This window comes from Rhincodon typus, chromosome 16 (genome assembly GCF_021869965.1).
Source record: "Rhincodon typus isolate 14 chromosome 16, sRhiTyp1.1, whole genome shotgun sequence".
In the NCBI taxonomy this organism is placed as follows: domain Eukaryota; kingdom Metazoa; phylum Chordata; class Chondrichthyes; order Orectolobiformes; family Rhincodontidae; genus Rhincodon; species Rhincodon typus.
Window position 1 is genome coordinate 31845468 of NC_063347.1, and position 25989 is coordinate 31871456.

At 40.0% G+C, this 25989-nt stretch overlaps 1 long non-coding RNA gene across 1 annotated transcript in view; it reads right to left on the reverse strand.

Annotated features, from left to right (window-relative positions):
- Positions 1-8934: 8934 nt before the first annotated feature.
- The window catches only part of LOC109911571, a 262617-nt gene continuing 245562 nt past the window's right edge, over positions 8935-25989 (reverse strand). Inside the window, exons 2-3 of the long non-coding RNA XR_007263905.1 lie at positions 12924-13040; positions 8935-12730 (exon numbers count right to left, since the gene is read on the reverse strand). This is a non-coding gene — a long non-coding RNA (uncharacterized LOC109911571). The remainder of the gene's footprint in view (positions 12731-12923; positions 13041-25989) is intronic.

Consider the following 25989-nt stretch of genomic DNA (forward strand, 5'->3'; position numbering starts at 1 on the left):
TCACTGCACAAATGTATTCCAAACACTTGAGCAAGCATTTTATCACAATAAGAAAGATTGGGTTATTTGTATTCATTATGGTTTCACATTTGTCTCCTAATGGAAGCACCTGTACAGAAATAAATTGTATTACCTGTTAGCACTGGTAAAATGTGGATCCAATGTGCAAGTTTACTTCATATTTCCCCTACGTATACTGCAAGAAAGAGGTTTCAATTTCCTTGTGGACTGAATTGTCTGGAACCATCTGTTATATGTGCTCCAGCAATCTTTAAAGAGACTTACACCTCCTTGCTCAATCACGGTATAAATACAATTGGAGGCTACTGATGAGTGGTATAATTTTAAAATTATAAGTGAATAATTCCTTTAAATGGAATAAAAAGCATATACTGTAATCACTTTCAGATCATCCCTCCTTGCTGAGGATCAGGAATGCTTCCATTGGTACCTTGCTGCAGACTTTTGCTACCAAATGTCCACTCCCAAGTGCTGGATAGGTAGGAGATTTTGCTAGGCATCAAATGGGATATCAGGACTTTTTATGTTAAGATTATATGTGCCACGTCTTTCAGGAGCCACAACCCACTTTGGAGATTAGAAGATCCTGCACTCCCCCCGCTACCCAACTTTTAGAAATCAAGGCCTAAATCTTCACTGAGTTGCGGTCCTAAGTATGTAATAATTATTCATCATTTACAAATTCAATCATTGCAGGACATTTCCTTCAACTTGATTATCCTTTATGAAAATTGGAGACACTGACTAGAGTGAGCAAGTTAGATGATGTCTGTGGACCTGAAAACAAGTGTAGAAGATTATGCTGAAAGTAACATTTGCATTACACAAATGCCAGACAGTGATCATCTCCAATAGGAGACAATCTAACCACCGCCCCTTGACATTCAATGGTGTTACTGTCACTGAAACCCCCACTATCAACATCCTGGGGGTTACCACTGAGCAGAAACTCAACTGGACTCACCAAATAAACACAGTGGCTACAAGAATAGGTCAGAGGCTAGGAATACTGTAGCGAGTAACTCACCTCCTGACTCCCCAAAGCACGTACACCATCCTCAAGGCACAAGCAAGGAGAGTGATGGAATATTCCCAACTTGTCTGGTTGCGTACAGTTGCAAAAACACTCAAGAAGCTTGACACCATCCAGAACAAAGCAACTAATTTGATTGACACCACATCTACTCTGCCCATCACCAACACTCAATAGTGTCAGCACGTACTATCTACAAGATGTACTGCAGAAATTCACCAAAGGTCATTAGACAGCACCTTCCAAACCCAGGACAACCTCCATCTAGAAGGGCAAGGGCAGCAGATATATGGGAACACCACTACCTGCAAGCTCTCCTCCAAGACACTCACCATCCTGACTTGCAACTACATCACTCTTCCTTGACAGTCACTGGGTCAAAATCCTGCAATTCCCTCCTTAAGTGAATGGTGGGTCAACCTACAGCACGTGGACTGCAGTGGTTTAAGAACATAGCTCACCAACACCTTCTCCAGGGCAACTAGGGGCAGGCAGTAAATGTTGATGCCCACGTCCCACAAATGAATAAAGAAAATTTGCCTAGTTCCAAAGCAATAAGGAAAAGATTATGGGATAAAAATGTGCTACATAAAATTACTGTCTAAGGGTTTTAAATAGTAGTTCCTAAAACATCAAATATAGACTTTGCCAAACCCAGCTCTAGCCCAGGTCAGTTTTGTTTAAAAGTATTGAGAATGACACTTATTTCTGTGTATGTATCATAAGATATATGGTACAAACTTCTCTTTGTGTCTATCTAAATTTTTACTGGTGTAGAATTATCTTGCCAATGTTGACAAATGTCTAGAAGATCTGCTTAGTTTAATATCTTGAACCTCCAGAAAATAATTTGATTTTTACAACATGTACAACTAATCAAAAGGAAACAACATGGAACTCGGGTACCAATCAGATGAGACATAATAGTCTTTTGTGATACATTATATTCTAATGTTTCTGTGCTGCTCATACCATGCAGTCAGGAGTGGCACAAATCTCTTCTCAATATTGTTATCACATATTTCCTCATGAAATTTTTGTGGAGTCATTTTTCTTGCAAGTACCATTTTACTCAACATCTTTAAGGTATGTTTGCGACATAAAAGCAACTGGCACTTGTTTTGTTTTGTTTCGAGGAGGTGGAAAGGTGTTTCAGCAGCTTAGCTGGGAGCATTACATATCTGAACTAATTGTGTGTCCTTTGAGAAGCACTATCTAGAAAAGCAACAAATATTTGCAGCTTTAAAACCTACTGTGCAACCTGAATACATCATCCAGGGTGACATTTCAATACAGTAATTTAGGTGATAAACTTTTCACCTGGAGGAGCATCTGGGTAGGGATGCAGGTGAGCTTTGAAAACTAGTGAAAATGTAAGCATATCAGGAAGCCCCATTTATCTTGGGTCTGTGAAGCTGTGTTCACACAGCTGCCTTGACAGAGATGGAACACCTATTAATAAGTTGTAGACTCTCTATTGAACTGATACTTCAACTAACTTCAGATCTAATGTGCATCCACAGATTTCTCGGTCTTCCTGAAAAGGTAAGATAATAACACAATAGCATTGAGGGGGTTGAATCAAGCTGTGTAAAAACTGAAGTAAATACTCAGCACCCAAAGCTCCCTTAACTGTGTATGGGAAAAGGGCTGTTTATACCACTTTTGCTGAGTGTTTACTTTGTGTACTTTGGATGTTTTCTGAATCACAGCAGGATGGGTAGTTCTTTGGCTGCTTTAGATTGATCCTTAAACTGAGGACCAATATCATTAGCTGCATTAGCAACAGCCTGCTGTCAAAAGATCTGTAGCTATGCAACAGAGTCGGATCGTGTTGAATGAGCAACATCAGAGGAATGCAGCTCACAGAGAATTTCCTGATGACGCCAGGTGAACAGCCAAAAATGCCTTGACATGTCAGAACAGCAGTCTCTCAGGAGGACAGCAGTGATATAAAGTAGTGGTTGATATCTAAATGGCATAACCTCGTGGCTGAAGCAGAGTTAGAGGCATCCTACTTAAACTACAACTGGCTGATGACCTTGACAGTTTTATTTTGAAGCTTCTGAGGGCCTTGCCAAAGACTATTCCACCTGAACCTGATCAGAGGGAGGTTTGGCCATTGGGAGATGAGGAAGGATCTTGAGTACTGACCGAAAGAATGTAAGGGATAAAAAATTGAGGCACTTTTAAGTGAAGTCCCCACTTCTGCATTTCCTTACGCCAACATTCCTCTCAAGGCCCATCCGCATTTCACTGCTTAGTAACTGTAGTTCTGTGGTCAACACTAACTGTAATATGTCATCCTATCTAAAGTGGCAGCGATGCTCTAATCCAGAGTTTGCACGGCATTATCAAGGCATGCACAGACTCATTTGATGGTAGCAATGTACTGCTACACAACGATGACTAATCTATCTATCCAAGCACACATTGGATGGAATCTTCCCAGTCCTGAAAGGCATGGGTGATGGAGTGTTAATTGATAAAATATGACAAGATTCAACAAATTAGATACTTGACGTCGAGAAAAATAATTTCAATTTTCCATCCAAGGTTTTAATGGCAAGATGAGCTTCTCATCACTGAGTGGTGAGAGGCCTATTTACATGTATTTACATCTCATTATTCCTTCTTTTTATCTCATTCATATCCAATTTGCTGTTTTCCCTTGCAATGGAGAGAAACTAGGTATCATCAATTCCTGAAATAATGTCTGAATGAATGAGTGGTGCAGGCTGCAACTTTCTCCACTGAGATTCACAACGCACACATCATTGGCAGCAAATCTTTATGTCTTTTGTCCATGGAAGTTGGCATTGCACATGCACCAGCTTCGCCATGTTCCCATGGTACACCCCTGACTCACTTACAATGCAATTCTACACTTCAATACTGCACTTTGGAGCACCCTAACACTTTTCATTACAATGCTGTTGCCAGGAGGGGCAGCCCCCAGCTCATGTATCAGGACAGCGTGCATGTCTGGGCCTTAGTTTTCTTTCTTAGTGCTCACTCACTTTGCACTTACCTGGACGTTCAGTGCATTGCTGCCTTGCCTTTTTGTACATTTATACCTTATCCCCTCACAATACCTCTGCCTTGCTTTGCCTTTTAGCAAGACACAAAGCCAGCAACCTGTGATGCTTGCCAGCAAAGATTTATCAAAGGGATGGTTGCTGTACCGCAGTGTACTCCATCCATTTCACACCTGCCAGCGGCTTATGTTTCAAACAACATTGAATGTGCTTTTGCCAAATGGCCTTGTCCCCAAGTCCACAGGGATCAGTCCTCAGTCAAGGGGGACTGTTGTCAGTCAGGTGGTCCCACCACAGTCAGTCATGAACATCATCTGATCTCAGTCTAGGGGCATGGACATGGTCAGCTGGCCACTATGTGTGATAGGGATCAGGTGTTCCATAACTTTTCAGTCCAGGGGTTGGGCTGTGATCAGTTCTGCAGGTCCAGAATAACCAGTGCAGGGATTAGCGGTAAATCAGTCAGGGAGCTGCACAGAGATCAGTCAGGGGGCTGGTCATCATCACTCAGGGCTGTCATTCCAAGTTGGGGGTTAGGGAGTTAGTTGGGGTAAATTTCTGTAATGCATTTTGTAAATGATACACTCTACTGAGATCGGTGGTGAAGAGAGTGAATGTTTGTGGATATGGTATCAATCAAGGAGGCTGCTTTATTCTGGATGGTGTCAAGCTTCTTGAGCATTGTTGGAACTGCATTGACTCAGGAAAGTGGGGTGTATTCCATCACACTCCTGACTTGTGTCTTGTAAATGGTGGACCGTCTTTGGAGGGCCAGGACGTGAGTTACTCGCTGCAAGATTCCTAGCCTCTGACCTGCTCTTGGAGCCATTGTGTTAATATGACTAGTCCAGTTTCGTTTTTTGTTAATGCTAGCCCCCAGGATGTTGATAGTGGGGTATTCAGTGATGGTAGTGCCCTTAAATGTCAAGGCAGATAATTAGATTCTTTCTTATTGGAGATGGTCATTACCTGGCATTTATGTGGTGCAAATGTTACTTGCCACTTTTCAGCCTAAACTTTCTTATTGGTAGAAAGGCAAGCAGGCCCTATTTAGTCACAGAAGCACATGCAGCTTTTGTATATCTGTTTTTTCTTCATTTTTGATGTCATTCAATAAAATCAACTGGTTGAAGGTTTTCCAACAAGTGATGCTCCCATATTGAAAATGACACGATGCTATGCTATGACAGCTGTTGATGTAAAGAGGTAATAAATGTAGAAGTGTGAAATTTCATTCTAGTAAAGTGTCATTCACATATCTGCTGTTAAGAGCTTTTCTCTTTTTTTGCTTGCCTCCTAAATATCAGTACGGTGAGGCCTATTCGCATCTGGCAGCATTTGACTTCTTGCTGAGGCTTGTTTTAAATATGGCACCAGTGGAACGTCTGGAATGGCGATTATTTGTGATGCCTATGAGTGGTGTAGAGCGAGCACAGCAGCATAGAGGTATGGTGTGTAGATAGTGAAGTGAGCAATGGGAATAACGTGAGATAACTCCCTGCAGCTCAGGAAGAGAAACTCTCAATGAAACTGCACAGAATTGACTCTTAGCTAATTTCAGCCCACAGTGCCACTGTTGACATCTCGACGCAGCTCAGGCCACTCTTACTTTATGGCTGCAGCAAGTTTCTCTTTCCATTGTTGGGGAAAGAGTTCATGTCTCCAATTCTTCATGAACCCAAACAATACATCAAGTGAGGTATTGTTGAAACGTGAAGAAGCCTTTGCTCTCTGGAACCTAATTTTGTACATTGATTTCCTCACATTCCAAAATTCCAAGTCCTTCAAATTCTAAGTACTGGAGATGTATTTGTATCAAGCCAGTCCTCACTATGCCTGCTGCCATGCATCAGGCATCAAATCCAGAAATAAAGTGCGAAAGAGTTGATGAGGTTAAAGAAAAGCCACTAAAAAAATTACATTGAACATTATTCCAAAGTTGCTGCATGAATTCAGACGCACCCACTCCTAACACATTTCTGAGTTATCACTGGAGCCATAGCTGTTCAGATGGAATGTTAAACTAAAGTCCCACCTGCTTATTCAGGTGGACATAAATGATACTACATCACTACACAGCGTTGCAGTTCTCCCGGTGTTCTGGCCAAAATTAATCCCCCAACCAATATCACTGAGACATCATTCATTTCATTGCTGTTTGCAAACTATAAATAGACTTTATTGTCACATGCACTCGAATGAGTGCAGTGAAAATTTTGTGATGTCACCTCTCGGTACCATCAAATCAGGTACAGATACTTTAAATGTTGTCACAGAACTGAAATAGTTTAAAGAAAAGATTAGCATGGGAATACAGAGTTTTAAAGTCCAGAATGAGAATCTCCAGGTAGGGTGGGGTTAGTTTAGGAAGTTAAAAGTTTGTTGGGGAAGGGGGAAGAGGGAAGAAAAACTGCTGTAAGGAGGCAAAAAAAAAGAAAGAAAGAGGAAAAGGAACTAGCGAACAAAGGAGCTCTGACTGGAGCATCTTGTTCTGCTGCCATCTTGTCTAAAAGTGATGCTTAGTTACATAACAACTATTACTATTGTATACAGCATTTCAAAAATAATCATTGACAACAAGGGGCTTTGCAGTGTACTGAGGGTGTGAAAAAAGTCACTCTTTAAATGCAAATTTGTTTTTTCTTCAATTGTGATTACTATTATACCAATCTTTAATGGCACATCCCATGGTAATTCAATGCATAATTATAACATTATTATTCAAAATTGCAATGATCCGCATCAAGTGAATCTGTCGCACCAAAATGAATATGGGTATTTTGTCCAGGCTGAGTCAAATTCAGTATGGAGAGTGTGATTAATATTTAGCAGTCCACTGAGAGTATACATTACATTTCTCCAATTTTTAATGATCAAACAGCAATGTTTAGTCCAAGACATTAGATTAAGCAATGATCCAATATTTTCTTGTTCAGAAACCGATGTCCTCAACAAGCAGCATTCATCCAAGTGTTACACTTTGATGTCACAATCATCAGGGCTGTAAACTGTACTGATATTTATGAAACATATGTTGGGGATCTTGTGGTAAGTGTATGAAATTAAAAATACAGCAACAACTGTACATTTTTGAGTGATTAAATTTGTCTAATTGTGAGTGACTAAATGAATCTACATGGACTTCAGCAAGGTATTCAACAAAGTTCTGCATGGTCGACTGGTTAGCAAGGTTAGATCACATGGAATCCAGAGAGTGCTAGCCAATTGGATACAAAATTGGCTTGAAGGTAGGGGACAGAAGGTGGTTGTGGAGGGTTGTTTTTTGGACTGGAGGCCTGTAACCAACAGTGTGCAACAAGGATCAGTACTGGGTCCATTACTTTACATCATTTACACAAATGATTTGGATGTGAACATAGGAAGCATGTTTAGTAAGTTTGCAGATGACACCGAAATATGTGGTGTAGTGGACAGTGAAGAAGATTATCTCAGAATACAACAGAATTGTGATCGGAAGGGCCAATGGACTGAGGAGTGGCAGATGAAATTTAATTTAGATAAATGTGAGGTGATGCATTTTGGCAAGGCAAACCAGGGCAGCACTTATACACTTAATGGTAGGACCCTGGGGAGTGTTACCGAACTTGCATAGTACCTTCAAAAGTGAAGTCACAGGTAGATAGGGTGGTGAAAAAGGCATTTGGTACGCTTGCATTCATTGATCAGTGCATTGAGTCTAGGAGTTGGGACATCATGTTGGACTGTACAGGACAATGGTGAAGCCACTTTCTTGTTATAGGATGTTGTTAAACTTGAAAGGGTTCAGTAAATATTTACAAGGATGTTGCTAGGATTTGAAGTATCAGGAGAGGTGGGCTAGGCTGGGGCTCTTGTCCCTGGAGCATTGGAGGCTGATGGGTGATCTTATAGAGGTTTATAAAATCACGAGGGGCAAAGGGTAAATAATCAAGGTTGTTTTCTGGGGTAGGGGAGTCTGAAACTAAAGGGCATAGGTTTAAGTTGAGGGGAAAGATTTGAAAAGAAATTGAGGTGTAACTTTTTCTCATGCAAATGGTAGTGTGTGTAAGGAACAAGCTGCAGACGAAGTGGTGGAGGTGGGTAATTACAACATTTAAAAGGCATCTGGATGGATATATGAATAGGAAGGGTTTACAGGGATATGGGCCAAATGCTGGCAATTGGGACTAGGTCAGATTGGGCTGTCTGCTCGGCGCGGACAAGTTGGACCAAGATCTGTTTTATATGCTATATAACTCTATGACTCTGTGACTCTATGACTTTAAATCAACCAGAGCCTTTCCCATGTTTGTAACTAATTCAAAAGCATTGCAAGTCCTAGATAATGACATCAAAACTTTGGAAAGGAATTGTGAATCATTAATCTAAATCAGAGGAATTAGTTTAGCAGCTAGCAGAATCAGAAAGCTTATGCTGGGTATAGAAAGAATCCTCCTGAAAAAATTTGTTTAACTACTAATGTTAATATTGTATTTACAAATACTATTCATGGCATTTTAAGCCCTCCTTATGGCCTGAGTGCAAATGTTCAGGAATTTTCTGTAATGTCTGATGACTGTAGTTATCCACAAATCCAACAGAAACATAATGGAAAGTAACATGTTATCCAAAAGGTCATTTTTTTTTCTTGTCATTTCATTGTTCTTTCATCTTATCAAGTAACAGTGATAGATTTTCAGACCCATCTTATCTGCAGTACCACAAACCCTGGGCTTCCGTAGTGCATAACAGAACTAAAGAATTGAGTCTTACACAGTGTGTGAGCACAGAATATGAATCAAGCCCAACTCATTGCTGTAAAGCATGACATTAACCACACAAGACATCAACAGATATGCCATTTTTATTCATTTGTCAAGCCTGACAGAAGAACTATTTTTGATAGATCAAAACAATATGCAACAGAGACATTTAGTTCATGGACAAACATTGATTTGACTGAAAAACTGATAATCTTGAAATTGTTCAACACTACACTTGACTGATATCTAAACTGTCAGTCTTGGAGATGGTGGTGTAATGGTATTATCAGCGGATTAGGAATCCAGAGGCCAGACTAATGCCTCTTTAAGAACAATGATTTAATGGATCATTTAAATGGTTTAATGAACCATTTGAACAATGATTGTTCAAAAACCACCATGATAGCTGATGGAATTTAAATTCAAGTAATAATTCTGGAATATAACGCTATTATCAGTAACACTGATCATGACAACTCTCATTGACCATTGTAAAACCTATCTGAATCCCTAATGTTCTTTAAGGAAATAAATCTGCTGTTTTTAACCTGTAGTCTGGCCTACATGTGACACCAGGCCCACATGACTGATTTCTTCAAGTAGATTCTTAACTGGCATCTGAAATGGCCTGGCAATGTATTCCGTTCATGCACAATTAGGGATGAACAACAAATGTTATTCTTGCCAGTGTTGTCTCATAATTCATAGAAAAATAAAGAAGAAACAGTGTAATTGGGTGCTGTTATACTGTTGAAAAGAGGAAGAAAAGTGCCAATTTTGTTTATATTGGGAGTTTGAACCTAATTTATCTGGAATAACAAAACAGAGTTTAACATAGTCTGTCATTATGTGAAAACATCAATATCCAGGGATAGAATTATTGGAAAGAGTTTTGGATGTGAACCATTTTACCACGTACTCCTCAGTGCGTAGTTAGTTAACGCAAAAAATTACTGGCCTGGATTTTGTGGTAATAATGATGGCAAAACTTAGTGTTTTCTGTAATTGCTCCTGAAATGTTAACTCTGTTTCTCTCTCTACAGATATTGCTCAACCTTCTGCATTTTGTTTTGGGAAGGTAAGTCAGTATTACAGAGATTGCAGGATCTTTAAAGATAGCATTCTTCAATATTAGTGATAAACACTGCTGTTTCACTGAAGAATGAAAATGCCTGGCTATCGGCTTGCAATCCAGATGACAATGCACCTTTAAAAGACCACGAAATGTTCGAATCAGCATTCATGTGACAGCAACATTACTGCCTTTACAATTACTGAGAAATGAGGAACATGCTAGATCAGAAAGGAACAGCTCAAAATTGGAAAAGAAAAAGCCTGTGATGGAGACTTAAGCGAGTTAGAGGTCTTGCAAATGTAATTCATTGTTAGATTTTCATGTCTGAAAAGTTGAATATTTACAGATTTTGTTTCTCTTCTGTCACTGTAAATATTGTAAACTCCATTATGAACTGAATTCACCATTACAATTATTCTTAAGGAATAAATATAATGAGTGATTGCTTATGCTTCATTTGAGTTGATACAAAGGCTCTCAGCTTAGCTACTTTGATCTATCCACTGTGATTGGAGTGCAAATCCAGAATGTGTGATCTGCAGTCAAGTTTTAGCGAAGTGGATGGTGGCTGTGAGCATTGACATGCAGAAACAGATAACATGAATCATTCACTAGATTGTGAACAACATAAAAATAGTGACGACAACAGGGAGGATCAGGATAAGAGAAGTAATGATCAGCACAACAATGATCAGATCAAATTAGGTTGGATGACATTCCATGTGCCAGGAAATAGATTGATTTACTTTATGGTTTTTGCTGTTGTGTTGAATACTGTGCAACTATTTTTTACCTATTCATGTAGGAGTTAGTGGATGTTTAATTGATAGAGCAGTGGTTTTGCTCCAGGAGCTGGATGGAAGGGGATCTTAGTTTTATGACTGTTCAGCGAAAGGTCCCTTTTTTCTCTATCTTGCATGGAAAGAGTCAACAATGACCTGGAGCTCAGTTTCTGTTTGAGCCCACACACAGTCATCAGATACAAACTGACACTGAGTGACAGATGTTAGAGATGTTTTGGTTTCAGATTGAAGGTGGCTTTGATTGGACAGTTTCCTGTCAGCTCTGCAGGTTATCACCTTGCCTGCAGGTAATTTGCTGGAGGTGAGTTGCAATATTGCAGTGATTAAATTCAATGGCAAGATCCTGGGAAATGGCCAATTTTCCATCGCTAGGAACCTTCTCAAGGCAGGCAGGCAGGCAGAGACAAAGAAATCATCACCGTCTCAGAAGAGTCAGCTCAGCTTTCAACCAACTGAGGAAAAAAAAAGTTTTTGAGGATCTGAATCTCAAATCCACACAAAAGCCATAGTTTACCAGGCAGCAGTGATTACCATGCTCTTCTATGCTTTGGAGATTTGGCCAACCTTCAGTGGGCACCTTAACACTGGAGAAGAATTCTCCAAATCTAGTGGCAAGTAAAGTGGTCCAAAATTTTCCTTTCCCAGACTAAGTCATTCAGCAACAATGTTCTAACAACTTAAAAACCAGCTCTGCTGGATGGACATGCTGTTCATGTGCCACACACCAACCTCCAGAAACAAATGGTTCACTTGGACACTGTAGGAAACTCTCAGGACGATAACGGAAACATTTTAGGAATGCCCTCAAAGCATCCCTGAATAGGTCAACAATACCTCCGACTGATTCGAGGCCCCAATTTGTAACCAATGGAGAAGGCTCCTTCAGAAAGACACCGAACACATTGACAGACTTCAATGGGAATGTGCAGAGGTAAAGTGAAGGTGGTTAAGGATGCGCATAAACCAAACAAACCAGCTACCCAAGTCTTCCAGCAACTCCTGTCCCTCAGCAGATTGCACATTGGACTTATAAGCCATCTCTGAAGCCATCAAATAAGAGTGGAAGCAAGTCATCTGTGAGCCTGAGGGATCACCTAAGGAGAGGATGTTGTCCAATGCTCTTGTCATCCAAAGCATTCTAAAACACTAAAATGTATTACCATTTGACAGTAAGTTTAAGAAATCTTTAAAGTCCATGTAAGTTAAAAAGATCAAAAGAAAACATTAACTGTTATTGGTCAATTAAATTTCAATGGATAAAATTACTGAAAAATAAAGAAACAAAAAAGTTCCTTTCAGATGATTTGAAAAGTTTAAGGTCTGCCTTAAGAGTTGTGCCATTTATCAAACAGAACTAATTTTAAGTGGAAGTCATAAAATGTTCCCAAAATGCCTTGTGTGACTTTTCACTATGTTCATATCCAAGTATACTGTGAGGTTGATGATTTAATCAGCTGACTGGATGCCTTCCTCCATTAGATATTTTTACCAAATAAGTAGTTATGAGAATAAAATGCTCCACAATTTTTACTCGTATTTACATTTTCACAATCTTGAGTAAAAAGTGGAAAACGTAGCCATTATAATAGCAGTTTTTTTGCATGACACTCATTTCTCAATGTCATAATTACAAAACCTAAATCAAAGCTCATTTGACAATTGTTACATTTTTAGAGAATTCTTTAATAGCATTCAAGAACATTAACATATTGAATGAAACAGTTTCCACTGAATGAAAATCTACATACTAATCAAAATAACTAAATCAGAATTAATAAAGAAATTAGGTTATGCACTTCAGTACAACATGGAAGAGTCACACTTAATAAGGTACATTGCCAAAGCTTTGCAAGAACCTCTGGTTTTAAGGTTGATTAGATAAATGATTAGTTGATGCCCCGGAAATCTGGTTTTCGAGTAGTGTTTGATCAGTTGTAGTTGTGACGAGTCCACACACAATTCAGGAAAAGCACTGATTTAACCTTCCAAATTCTCCATATTCCTGGTTTGATTCTTGGCTGAAAATCATGCAACATGATTGTAATAAAGAGACAAGGAGACAGAATATCACAGCTAACCAAGCCAATTATTTGAACGTATTTATGCAAACATTAGTGGACACTGTCCAATACTACTTTAAAATATATTACTACTTGACACCTGAGTTCAATAAATCTTTAACTGTCTGCGCATGTACAAAGAAAAACATACTGTAGCTGTTGTTAACTAGATGAAGTACTTTCTGAGGTCAGCAGCCTCTGATGCCATCTCCTCCTCTGTCCTCCACTGGGATGATTCTTCAGGTGTCTCTTGATCATGCTTCTGGAGCTTCATTGGTTTCAAGTGTAGAAAGGAAGATAAATATAGGAAAGGAAGAATTAATCTCTACACCTTGACTAAAATAATGAAGTTAAACTCATGCAATATTTTATGGCCTGTGTGAACATTAGGAATTTTAAAAGTGCATTGGAGAGAGGCATCTTGAATAGTTTCAGTGGTTTGAAAGCTATAATCAGGGTCCTTCAATTCTCTATTTGTACTTTGTTCATACATTTGTAAGTTTACATATTGATGGTCTGCTGAAATGTGCAAGGTTTGAACTTCACGTAGATCAACCTCACTAATTTTAGTTTCTTAATCAGACTTTTTTTAGACACATTCTGATTGCAACTTATTCAATTGAAACTCAGTGAAATCAGCATTATTTTCTGCGTTCCCTTCTTTAGTATTGCTAAGATCAGCACTCTTAACACAGAAGCAAAATGGTAGAACACACAGAAAACTAAGGTTGGAACTGAGACAAGCAGGGGTAATTCAATGCTGCCAGTTCCAAGTGATCCACACCATACAAGTGCCAACAATAAAATTTGTTTTTGCAAACCAGTTTAAGCTGTGAGCATCCCATAGCTCCAGTGAAATGTATAAACTGCATGGGAATTAATTCAGTTCCTTACAACAATAGGTTACACATTTGGAAGCTTGACAACAAGCAGGGCAATGCAGTCTGCTTCACTGGCATTCCATCCACCACTTTAAACATTCTCTCCCTCCGACACCAGTTAACAGTGTGTACCATCTACAACCAACTTCACAATAGCAACTTATCAATGACAGTACCTACCAAACCCACAACCTGTACCACCTAGAAAGACAATGCAGCCAACATATGGAAAACATTCCACCTGCAAATTCCCCTCCACACCATCCTAAGTTGGGAAGTATTTTCATGTTCCTTTACTAACACTCGTTCAAAAGCTAGAACTCCCTTTCTAACAGCATTGTGAATGTACTTTGGCCACATCGACTAGTGCAATTAAAGAGAAAGGCTCACCACCACCTTCTTGATTGAGATTGAGCAACAAATGCTGACCTTGCCCATGATGCAAAATATGAAATGTCAGGTCAGATAGAAAAGCATCAAAAGCAAAAAGATCAGCAGTCCATTGAGACATAGAATCATACAGCATGGAATCAGACCTTTTGGTCCAATTAGCCCACACCAGCTCTGTTACCAAACTAAACTAGCTTCATTTGCTTGTATTTGGCCCATATCCCTTCAAACCTCTCCTACTCCTGAACTTATCCAAATGTTTTTTAGTCTTTGTAACTGTGCCTGTATCCAATACTTTCACCGGCAGTTCATTCCACACATGAACCACTCTCTGTGCAACAAAGTTGCTCCCTCATACCCTTTTTAAAATTTTCTCCTCTGACCTTAAAAAATACCCCATACTTTTAAACTCCCCCAACCTAGGGAAAAGACCCTTGCTTTTCACCTTGTCTATGCCCCTTATAGAGGTTTATAAAACCATAAGGTCACCCCTCAACCTCCTATGCTCCAATGACAAAAAAAGTCCTAGCCTATTTTTATAACTCAAACCCTCCATTCCCAGCAACATCTTGAAAAATCTTTTCTGAACCCTCTCAAATTTAATAATATCCTTCCTATAGTAGGGTGACCAGAATGGCATACAGTGCTTCAGAAGAGGCCTCACCAATGAGATAGCAAGAACTGCCGATGTGGGAGTTAGAGTCAATACTGTGTGCAGCTGTCCTGATGAAGGGTCCTGACCTGAAACTTCAACTTTGCTGCTCCTCTGATGCTGCCTGACCTGCTGTGTTCCTCCAGCTCTACACTGTACCTACCCCGAGGCCTCACCAATGTCCTGTACAACTTCAACATGCTTTACTAACTTCGATGCTCAAAGGTCTGAGCAATGAAGGCAAACACGCTAAACGCTCTCTTAATCACACTGTCTACTTTTGAAGCAAATAACGGATGGATTTCTATAACCACTGACAATGCTTTCGTGCTCATAATTAGACCGTTAATTCCAGATTACAATAGAACCTAAACACAAAATGCATGATTGCTGAAGAAATTGAACTTAATTTGCACAAGGGCATTTAATAGATATTGTTGTATTGAGATAATCCCATGATTGGACAGATTTATCATACAAGTTGCTGTATTTGGTGAATGTAAATGCAGCAATTGGATTATTGCTGTGAGAGCATTCTGAAGCATCTGGTCATATCATCATATTATATAAGGTGTTTCTGGTATAGCAGTGTGTCACAACACTGATTTGTAGGCACACAACTCCGGCATCCTACAGTTTCCGAAAATTACTTTCTTCTGACCTGCGCACAGAACTTGGAAATTATTTGCCTGTACTTTGCACTAATGACAACAGGAAATATCAACTTTTGTGAATACTATGAGTGTAAAAAGTACAAAAAGTTAAAGAAAATGCCATTTATGCTGTTAAACTATTCTTCGCAGACAATGTGATTTTCCCTTTCATGAAGTGAAACTTGTTAAATCCCTGAAAGAGTTAACTACAGTCGAAACTTCAAAAATGAAGGTTTGAGAAATTTCTTCCGAGCTCCTTGAAGCAAACTAGCAAAACACCAGAATATATGTGTGCCATTGCAGCTTATGATATTCAACCCTGGCCCGTTCTGCTTTACTGATGGTGTCTCTATCGTCCCTGCAGCAAAGGAATCATCATGTTCCAGAGATATGATCATCACTTTTGCTGACATTTATCTGTACCAAATTTAATCATGTTCTCAACCAGATAAATATCTAGCATGATACCTAGAGATCACAAGCCCATTATTCTTCATGACCAATGGCTCGGTCACCTGTTCAGTTAATTACCAGTAAAAATTCAGTCGTTTTTACCAGATAAGAAGAATTTGCTTATTTCAGAATTGTCAAAAAACATCTTCAGAGAAGACATTTGGGCAGAAGTTATTTTTAAATAACAACAGAAATCACTGGAAAATCTCAGCAGGTATGGCAGTATCTGTAGAGAGAAATCAGAGTTAACGTTTCAGGTTCAGTGACCTTCTTCAGAACCACTGAGGAAGGGTCACCAGATGTGAAACGTTAACTCTGATTTCTCTCCACAGATGTTGCCAAACCTGCTGAGGTTTCCCAGCAATTTCTATTTCTGTTTCAGATTTCCAGCATCCACAGTTCTTCCATTTTTTTTTGTCTTATGCTTTAAATTTAAACCAATCAATTTTGCAAAACAATTACAGGCTGAAATCACTTACTTGAAATGTGTACTTATTGATTGACCAGGCACTGAAGACATGCACTAAAGCTGGACAAGCCAGTTTATGGGAAACTTATGTCTATTTCAAAAGCTATTCACTAAGGATTAAGGTCCTCATCCCAGGCTCATTAAAGAAAGGTTCATGTTCATAAGAAGCACAAGAGGTATATTCTTTAAAACAGCACAGTGGGAGAAATAGTATGATTCATTTATGGGCCAACGAGCAAATTATTGAACAAAGAAACAGTCAGGAGACAGCCCTCCAAATGCTGGGATCATGGAGAGAAAAGAACAATGAACACGAGAGAAGGCAGTTACCCAGCTAGACCACCGAAAAGGCAGTATGTAATGAAACAAAAATTTACTTATCCTAAATCAATGATTAAAAGGCTCACCATGAAAGTCAAGCAAGTCTGCTATAATACAAACAGTAAGGCAGATTAATGCTTTTTTTTTGACAAGAGTTGCATAGTTTGCTGAAGCAAGGTGAGGTTAGTTGTATCTGTTAAAAATTGTACATTTATTTGACTCAGTGGGTGCTTTCATCCAGCTTTGGAAAATTAAAGTATGTTCAAAAAGAACAATGGGCAGAATCTTTTGGAGCCTGACCAACATGGGCTACAGTTAGAAATGTGGCAGAATCAGACAAGCCCAGCGTATGGAGGGTTAAGGCGCCAGGGTTGGAAGTGGGTAACAGCAAGTGCCAAAAGATCTTGCAGCAATAGACAGACTGGTAGAGGCAGAGCCTTGATGGGAGGTGGATACAGAAACAGAGGTAGAATGAGTGTATGGTATCAGAGAGAAGATGATGCTGATGGAGTGGTTCTTCCTACATTGCTGTGTATTCCTCGAGATGATTGAGACTGCACTGATCCAGGTGACAACCTTGGACCAGGTTGGCACAGCCTCCTCTGCCAGTCCTGGGGAAAGAGGACATCTCGCCTCTCACCACTCCAGTTCATAGGACCTCCAGGTCTCTTCCCACAAAACAGTGTGCCAATTTTCGCTGGTTTGGGGAAAATGTCAGGAACTGTGCAGGGAGCTCTGGACTGAAATTGCTTAACTGAATGCACCAAGGTTTTTATAAAACTGGTGCCAACACCAGGGAGGAGCACAACAGGTTAGATAGCATCAGAGGAGCAGGAAAGTCGATGTTTTGGGTCAGGGCCCTTCAACAGGACAGTCCCAAAACGTCAACTTTCCTGATCCTCTGATGCTGTCTGACCTGCTGTGCTCCTCCAGCTCCACATTTTATTGACTCTGACTTCAAGCAACTGTAGTCCTTGCTATTGCCAATACCAGGGAAACTGTTTCATCAGGATATCCTGATAGTGGTGAGTTGCTCTGGGAACAGTGAATGGTAGTTTAAGGCTAGAATCTGAATGTGACGGTCAGGATAGGTAACTAATGAAGTGAATTTGGTAAGATGTATCGAGAAAACTCGCCAGGGCAGGCATGAAAAACCCTCCAAAAAAAAATTGAATCAACTCGCACTCAAGCCAAAAAAAAAGTTAAGTTCAGCCCAACATCTAATTCAGACCAGAAGATGAAGAGATTATTACAGCACTGATTTAGGGCACCATGTAATTATAAAAGTGGTCAGTACTGGTCACTGTTTATGTTTACTGTAGAAATAAAGTTAGTGGATGAATCACAGAAAAATATTGGCTGCCTCCCCAGCCTTGTCTTGGCTACACATATACAAATGCCTGCACTAAACTAATTTGTTAATCTATTGATTTATCTGGTATATTAAGTAGATCTCAATATTATAAGACATGTACTGTCATGTAAGGTTACAATGGCTGAGAATTTATACCATCTGGCATCATGTACAAATTTCGACTTCCAGCATTCACACAGAAATGAATGAGGCAAACTCTGCATCATATTTCTTCTCTATCTGTGATACTTCGCAAAATCACCATCTTTCTATTGAGTAATATATTCAGATATTCTGCTTTTAAAAGGAAGCAGTGACTCTGGGACTCTGTTGTGCTTTGATATAAACAACAGGCTGCTTCAAGAGCATATATTTCAGTTCCAGGAACAGAAGACATGCAGATAAGAGAGTTTGGTATACTCCAGTCAAAGCTGTGGGTTGTATGAATCTGTTAGCAGATGCGGTGTGAAATTGATCTGAACATCCAACTTAGTATCAAACTCATAACCATCAGATACCTTTGCAAACATTTTTCTCAACCCTCTTCAGAATGTTGCAATAAATGATCAAGTCATTTCTTACTTCTTTCAGTAAGAACCTTTTCTCTAGAAACTGTGAACATAAATTGATTTTGATACAGATTTTCAGGCATTTTGAGGCTGATTTTCATATTGGTCAGCAGTCTGCTAGCGCACTCCTGAAAGTAGTAGCAATGAATCCATTTAGATTTTGGGTGAAGCCTAAAGTAGGCATCAAGTAGACTGCACCTGAATATAATTCAAGGCATGTAGTCACTTAAAGAGGAACTGCTGCTCGAGTGGCCAAACGACAAAATAAATGTGCTTGTCACGGATTGACATGGCTGAACTTTGGTCATAGGAGCAGCAAAGTGCCTTGCTTTCTCAGATTAGACCTTAGAAATTTAATTGCATCAAGTTTGTCAGAGCAAAGAACTGCCATTTCCTTAAAATAGTTATTGAGTTCCAACCGAATGGGTCACAGTGTCTAGAAGAGAGCAGCAGGACTTATTGATACAAGCAGCAGTGTGCAGTAATCTTGAATGAAAAGTTGTTCTAATTTTTTCAACCTCATCAGGCGGGTCAAGATGGAAGACCCCCATCACAATCCCACTGTTCCCCCACCCACACAGCCTTCAACTAGTTGAAAAGTTTCCCAGCAATGTTCATTGAATTAGGAGTGCACTGCCTAGGAGCTGTTATCAAGTTGTCAGAAGAATGGTCTGTTATTCACCATGATACACATTACAGCAGCTGCCTTTCTCAGTGATACCAACTTTTTTCACGTGATCAACTGCTGTTCTGGCTGCTAAGTCTTTCCAGCTTTTGTACTTGCATGATGCAAATTATTAGAGAGCATTCTGATACAGGATGGAGACAGACATTCCTTATTTTTGATTTTAATGTGCAAAATTGCTGGTCATGTGTGTGAACTAGCAGTAGGTGAGGGAGCAGGCAGCGGCTTTGAAATTGCTGATTTGCTGCGCTCCATTTTGGACTTGTGCCTCATTAGCAGCAGCCTGTTATCTCGCAGGACGACAAGAGTTAGGTACCAACATGGATTAGCAGCAGCCGAAAGAAGCGCATTATCCAATCACAGAGATTGCTGTCCATTCCTGGATGTTTTGATTGATTACCTTCAAAATACAAAAATCTGCTGCTGCCTGTTTCTCACCAAATGGTGGAAGTTTTAACCTACTACAATCAAACTCACATGCATTTGAGTAAATATTAAATATGTCGCTGTTATACATTAATGGCATGATTCCTCCCATGGAAATTTGTTTCAGACAAACAAATTAATTGTGCAACAACTACATCAACTAAAGCTGGGATACAAATTGTGTTATTTGAACTAATTTTTATCCTCAATTGCGCTGGAACATAATTAAAGAAGCCCATTTCAAGCTACATTTTCAACAAATATACTCAGCTTAGCGTTGCTACCAAATCTTGATCCCTCCCCATTTAACAACAATTCTTTGATTTGGAGGACCACAGATTTTGGAATAAAATTATAAATTGTATTTCTGGCCTAAAGTCTCTGAGATTATATATAGATATCCAAATGTTGGTATTACAACCACATTGTAACACAACTATGAAGTCTGTTCTATGTTTAATGAGGCTTCTGAAAACTAATGAAATGTGTTGCCTTTATGAGACATGAAAAAGATGTAGATCTGATGGTCTGTACACATGTTTCTGGGGCACAACATAGACTAATATCAGACCCATTATTGAACAAGTAGGTTGTAATGTTGTAAAATATCACAAATTAAAACACAATATGACATAACAACAAATCTAAATCATGATACACGGCATGCCATTCTGCTCACAGTGAATTTGATATGTAGCAGTGAATGGTACCAGAGGATATTAATCCTTAAACATCAGGAAAAGGGGAGCTTGAGGGTTTGGGAGGGTGGTTGCCGAAAGGGTTTCCCTTAAGTCCTGCAGAATTTTATCCAGATCTGATTATTATTTTTAGAATCTATTTCCCAGTCATAGGCAGACACAGTGAGAGGCTGGCAGCTGGTGGACTTGTACCACCAGGCCACAGTTGATTGCATAAAGGACAGGACAGATCAGAAGCCACCTTTACGGTGTGAGTTTGCCTCTAAGCAGGGTGTTTTTAACCAGATAGGAACAGGAGTAGGCCATTCAGCCCCTCTAGCCTGTTCTACCATTCAATGAGATCATGGCCGATCTGTGACCTAACTCCATATACCCGTCTTTGCCCAATATCCCTTAATTCCTTTGCTTAACAAAAAAATCTATCTCAGATTTAAAATTAACAACTGATCTAGCATCCACTGCCACCTGTGGAAGAGATATCTACCACTCTTTGTGCACAGAAGTACTTTCTAACATCTTTCCTGAATGATCTGGCTCTAATTCTCAGACTATGTGTCACTGTTCTAAAATTCCCAACTGTTAGAAACAGTTTGTCTTTATCTACCTTTATCTTGAAGCCTTGAATCAGATCACTCCATAACTTCCTAAATTCTAGAGAAAACAGTCTGAGTCTGTATAATCTCTCCTCATAACTTAACCGCTGAAGTCCCTGGTATTGTGCTTATAAATCCTTCGTCAGGTGTGGTGCCCAGATCTGCTCACAGTACGCCAGCTGGAGCTAACCAGGGTTTTGTATAACTGCAACACAACTCCTACAATCCTTGTACTCCAGTATTCAAGATATAAAGGTCAGCAAACCTTTAGCTTTGTTGATTATTTTCTGCACCTGTTTGTGACATTTAAAAGATTTATGAATCTAACCCCACCCTCCCACCCCCAGGATAACAAGATCCAGAGAAAACAAGCTGGGAGTCTCTTTGGATATCCACTGTATTTAGCTTCATACCATCTAAAAATACTCCGACCTATCCTTTCTTGGTTCAAGATGGATAAGCTCACATTTGATGCAGCCATGCTTCTGTTATCACTCATAACACAAGAAGTTGATTGTGAAAATCATGGTATTGAAATATCCAATAGGTATTTATTTCAATTAGCTATTATGTTCAAACATCACATTCCTCAGACACAAGTGTCTCCTAAGATGCAGTCATTGTCTTACAACTGAGCAATACGCTTCCATTTGCATATCATGCTTCAAGTGATCCGAGGTAAGGTGGATTGAGTGATCTTTATACCCTCAGGTTACCTGCAATGATGCAATAGTGATATTATGAACATGTCTCTTAAAAGCATAGTGACTGTGAGACATACCACAATACTTTTCTCTGGTATCATAATCATTCCTGAAATTTAATCATCTCTAGTTTTCCACCCAATCACATTACAGATTACTCGTTTTCTTTTCTGGTGTATATGGTCATTTTCTTCTCCCCATGTAATTTTTTCCCAGCTTGTTTTCTCTGGATCTTGTTATCCTGGATCTAACTAAGGATTATAGGCCTAAAACATTCATCCACATCTACAGAAGCTGCAACATTTCCCAATGTAGCTCCAGTCAGTACTAGCTTAACATTAGATGCAATCCTACAAATGATTAAACTGAGACTATACAAGTGTTATGCGGTGTTGAGTGCCAAAACTACCAAGTCAGGACTGCTGGTTACAGAGTGGTAAAGTAAAACAAGTTGCTGTTGCTGCCTTGAGACTTTGTACTCATTACCAGAGCTGGAGACTATTCAGTAAACGGTCCAGTAAACTGAATCAGATTTGACATCAAGGCCTGAGGTTGTTGGTTTCTGGCAGCTGGCTTAATGTTTGCACAGGTCAGGAAAAGGGGGAGATATGTGCTTCTTGACCTCTGCAAACCTAACTGGAAAGCCACAGTAGCCAGTCACAAATTAAATTTAAAATCAAGTGCTCGTACCCAGCTGTTTTGACATTATTTTTGGCTGTTGTGGACTCAGCTCACAAAATTAACAGAATGATTTCTGCAGTAGAGACAGCCTGCAGCAGTAATGTGTTTATGTTGCAAAACCACTTCCTAATGCAGTTCTGTAGCGTAAACATAGCATCACTAACCACATATATTTCACATCCTGCTCGATTTCCCATATGCTCTATCATGAAGTAAAACCTGGCATAATCTTTCGTTATAAATTTACAATCTGCCTTTGCTTATTCTTCTTGTTTTCACTTCTTGCTATTTTTATTCAACACCATCAGCCTTGTTTACAACACAATTGTTCAACAAAGAAACACTCCTGTTCACATCATTCTTCATAAATGGCTCGACCTGATGTGTAGTTACTCACGGACTCCCTCGTCCTATGATTGTGCCTTTCACTCGGGTTCCCACCTTTATTACTCTTTCTGTATATCTCAGTCATACTTTCCATCATTATCTCCTCAGACTCACCTTGCTTTCTTTCTTTTGAATATCCATTCTTTCCACTACACAATTTCTCTCTCTTTGTCTCCTATAAGCTTTTCTATCTTTGTTATTTATTCTCCTTTACCTCTCACAGAGATTTAGGGAGAGACACCCTCTGGCCATCGAAATATGCATATATCAAAGCAAACTTCTGTAGATGCTGGAAATCTAAAATAAAAATAGGAAATGCTGGAAATACTCTGGGTTGGGCATCATTGGTGGAGAAGCGGCCCTCAAAATCATGGATGTATTGGTGGTCATCTTCCAAGATTCTATCGTCTCTCGAACATTTCTTACAGATTGGTGGGTAGTTAATGTAACCCCTTTATTTAAAAAGGGAGGCAGAGACAAAATTGTGAATTTTTGACCAACAGCTTGACATTGGTAATGGGGAAAATGCTGCAGCACATTGTAAAAGATTTAATAGCTGAGCATTTGGAAAACAGTTGCAGGATTGCACAGAGTCAGCATGGATTTATAAAAGGGAAATAATGCTTTATAAATTCACTGGAATTTTTCAAAGATATAACTCGTAGAGTTGATGAGAGGGAGTCAGTGGAAGTCATTTATCTGGACATTGAAAAGACTTTGGACGAAGTCCCACATAAGAGATTTCAGGATAAAATTGAAGTACATAGGTTTAAGGGTAGTGTATTGAAACATACATAAAACTGATTGGCAGTCAGGAAACAGAGTAGTTTATTTGTAGACTATTGTGTTGATGAACTGATTGTCTAAACCAGGGTTTCCCAAACTGTTGGTCACAACCCCATAAGTAATTGATGTCACATGTTCTCCCATCTCCAAGGCAGCAATGCAGAATTTGTGATGTGGAGACTCTGGTAGGACAACTCTGGAATTGGCACTGAGTCCCCATGACACAAGTGTGCACGTGTTTCTTTTTCATGTCATGATTTGTTAAGGATCTTAAGGATCCTATCAAATTGAAAGAAAAAGAAACATTTCTGATGAAGGGTCTAGGCCCGAAACGTCAGCCTTCCTGCTCCTATGATGCTGCTTGGCCTGCTGTGTTCATCCAGCTCTACACCTTGTTGTCTAGGAAATAAACAGATCTTTTTCCAAATGGCAAGCAGTGATGAATGGAATATACAGGGATCAGTGCTAGGACCCCAGCTATTCACAATATTTTTAATCACTTAGATGACGGAACTAAATGTAATATCTCCAGATTTGCAAATGATACTAAACTGGGTGGAAGGCTGAGCTGTGAGGAAGATGCAGATGTGCTTCAGTATGATTTGGAGAGACTGAGTGAGTATGCAAATGCATGGCAGATGCAAAATGATGTGTATAAATGTAAGTTTATCCATTTTGGTAGCAAAAACAGGAGGGTGGAATATTATCAGAATGGCTATAAATAGAGAGAATGAAACTGTGCAGCGAGATCTAGGCGTCCTCATACACCAGTCACTATAGGTAGTTATGTAGATGCAACAGGTGGTGAAGAAGACAAATGGTATGTTGGCCATCATAACAAGAGGATTTGAGTAAGAAGCAGAGATGTCTTGCTGCAATTGTATAGGGTCAGATCAAATCTGGATTATTGCGTGCAATGTTGGTCTGCTTATTTGAGGTGGCATGCTCTTAGTATAGAGCGGGTGTAGCAAAGGTTTACCAGACAGATTCCTGGGATGGCAGGACTAATATTTGAGGAGAGGTTGAATCAGTTAGAATTATTCTTGCTGGAATTCAAAAGAATGTGGGGAATCTCACAGAATTTTAACAGGACTAGAGAGGGTAGATGCAGGAAGATGTTCCCAATGATGGGGGAGGCCAGAACCAGGGGTCACAGTCTGTTACAGGTAAACCATTTAGAACTGAAATGAGGAGGAATTTCTTCACCCAGAGAGTGCTGATCTTGTGGAATTCACTACCACAAAAAGCAGTTGAGGCCAAAACAATATATACAAAAACAGAAGTTGCTGGAAAAGCTCAGCAGGTCTGGCAGCATCTGTGAAGAAAAATCAGAGTTAACATTTCAGGTCCGGTGACCCTTCCTCAGAACTGAAACATTATATGATTTCAGGAAGGAGTTGAATATAGCACTTGGGCGAAAGTGATCAAAGGATATGGTGTAGCAGGCTCAAAGGGCCAAAAGACCTGCTCCTGCTCCTATTTTAAATTTCTATTTTTGTATGAGAGAGGAAAACAGACAATATTTCATGTCTGTGATCTGTTATCAGAACTGAAATAAGTTAGGAATGTAATAGATTTCATTCTTTCTTATCTCATTAATTTGTGCTTTGGTTTTGCATCATGACCTCTGTCATTTAATCTCCCCTGCCTTCATTCTATCACAGACTTTACCTTCTGTTCTTCATTCTGACCACGTCCATTACATTTGGTGATATTTCTAACTTATCTCAGTTCTGATGAAAGGTCACAGGCCAGAAATGGAACGCTGCGTAGAATCTTGCGCCCTTGCCCACAGGAGTATTGTAACTGGAATGGAGAGTGGCAGGTGAAAACCTTGCTGCCTTCCTGCCTGCACCTCGGTCCATGGAGGGAAGGTCCGTGGCAGCCTTCCTGCCAAAAACCAATTCCCACCCTCCGCCGCCAGCTCTCACTGCTATTAATACAGAGATGGTGGGTGACTCGCCATGTGGCGTTCAGAGTGTAAACCATGGCAGGCTGCTTTGTGAGGGGGTTCAGAGCATAGCAGAGGTGCCCAGGTTTGGGGGAGAGCTCAGTGAGGAGAGAATCCCTCATTCAACGTGACATAGGCTCGGGAAGTGAAGGATGGACATGCTGCAAGCTACCCCTCCCCCCCAATTATGTTTCCACCCACACCCACCCGGCTGCTTCCCCTCCCTCGCTACCTCCTTCCTGCCATCAGTCACCTATGACTGGGTCCGTCCTTGATCTGATGCCTCTGGGGGGTGCTGTAGTACAGGCAGAAGCCACCAGGATATTGCTGAGTACCTTAAGGGCTGCTGGGTTCTGATTGACTGGCGATATTCAGGGGCAGGGACCTTGCACACTGGGGAATGCCCGCTGCAGGACTGCCAAGTGTCTGTGTGGCACAAGATAAGGCCATGCTTCTTAATAAGAGGCAGTCCAGGTTGTTGCTGGATCTCCAGCCAGTGGTCAAGGCACCTGTCCCCTTTGCCAAATTCCACTCTCTATTCCTCTATCCACAGATGATGCCAGA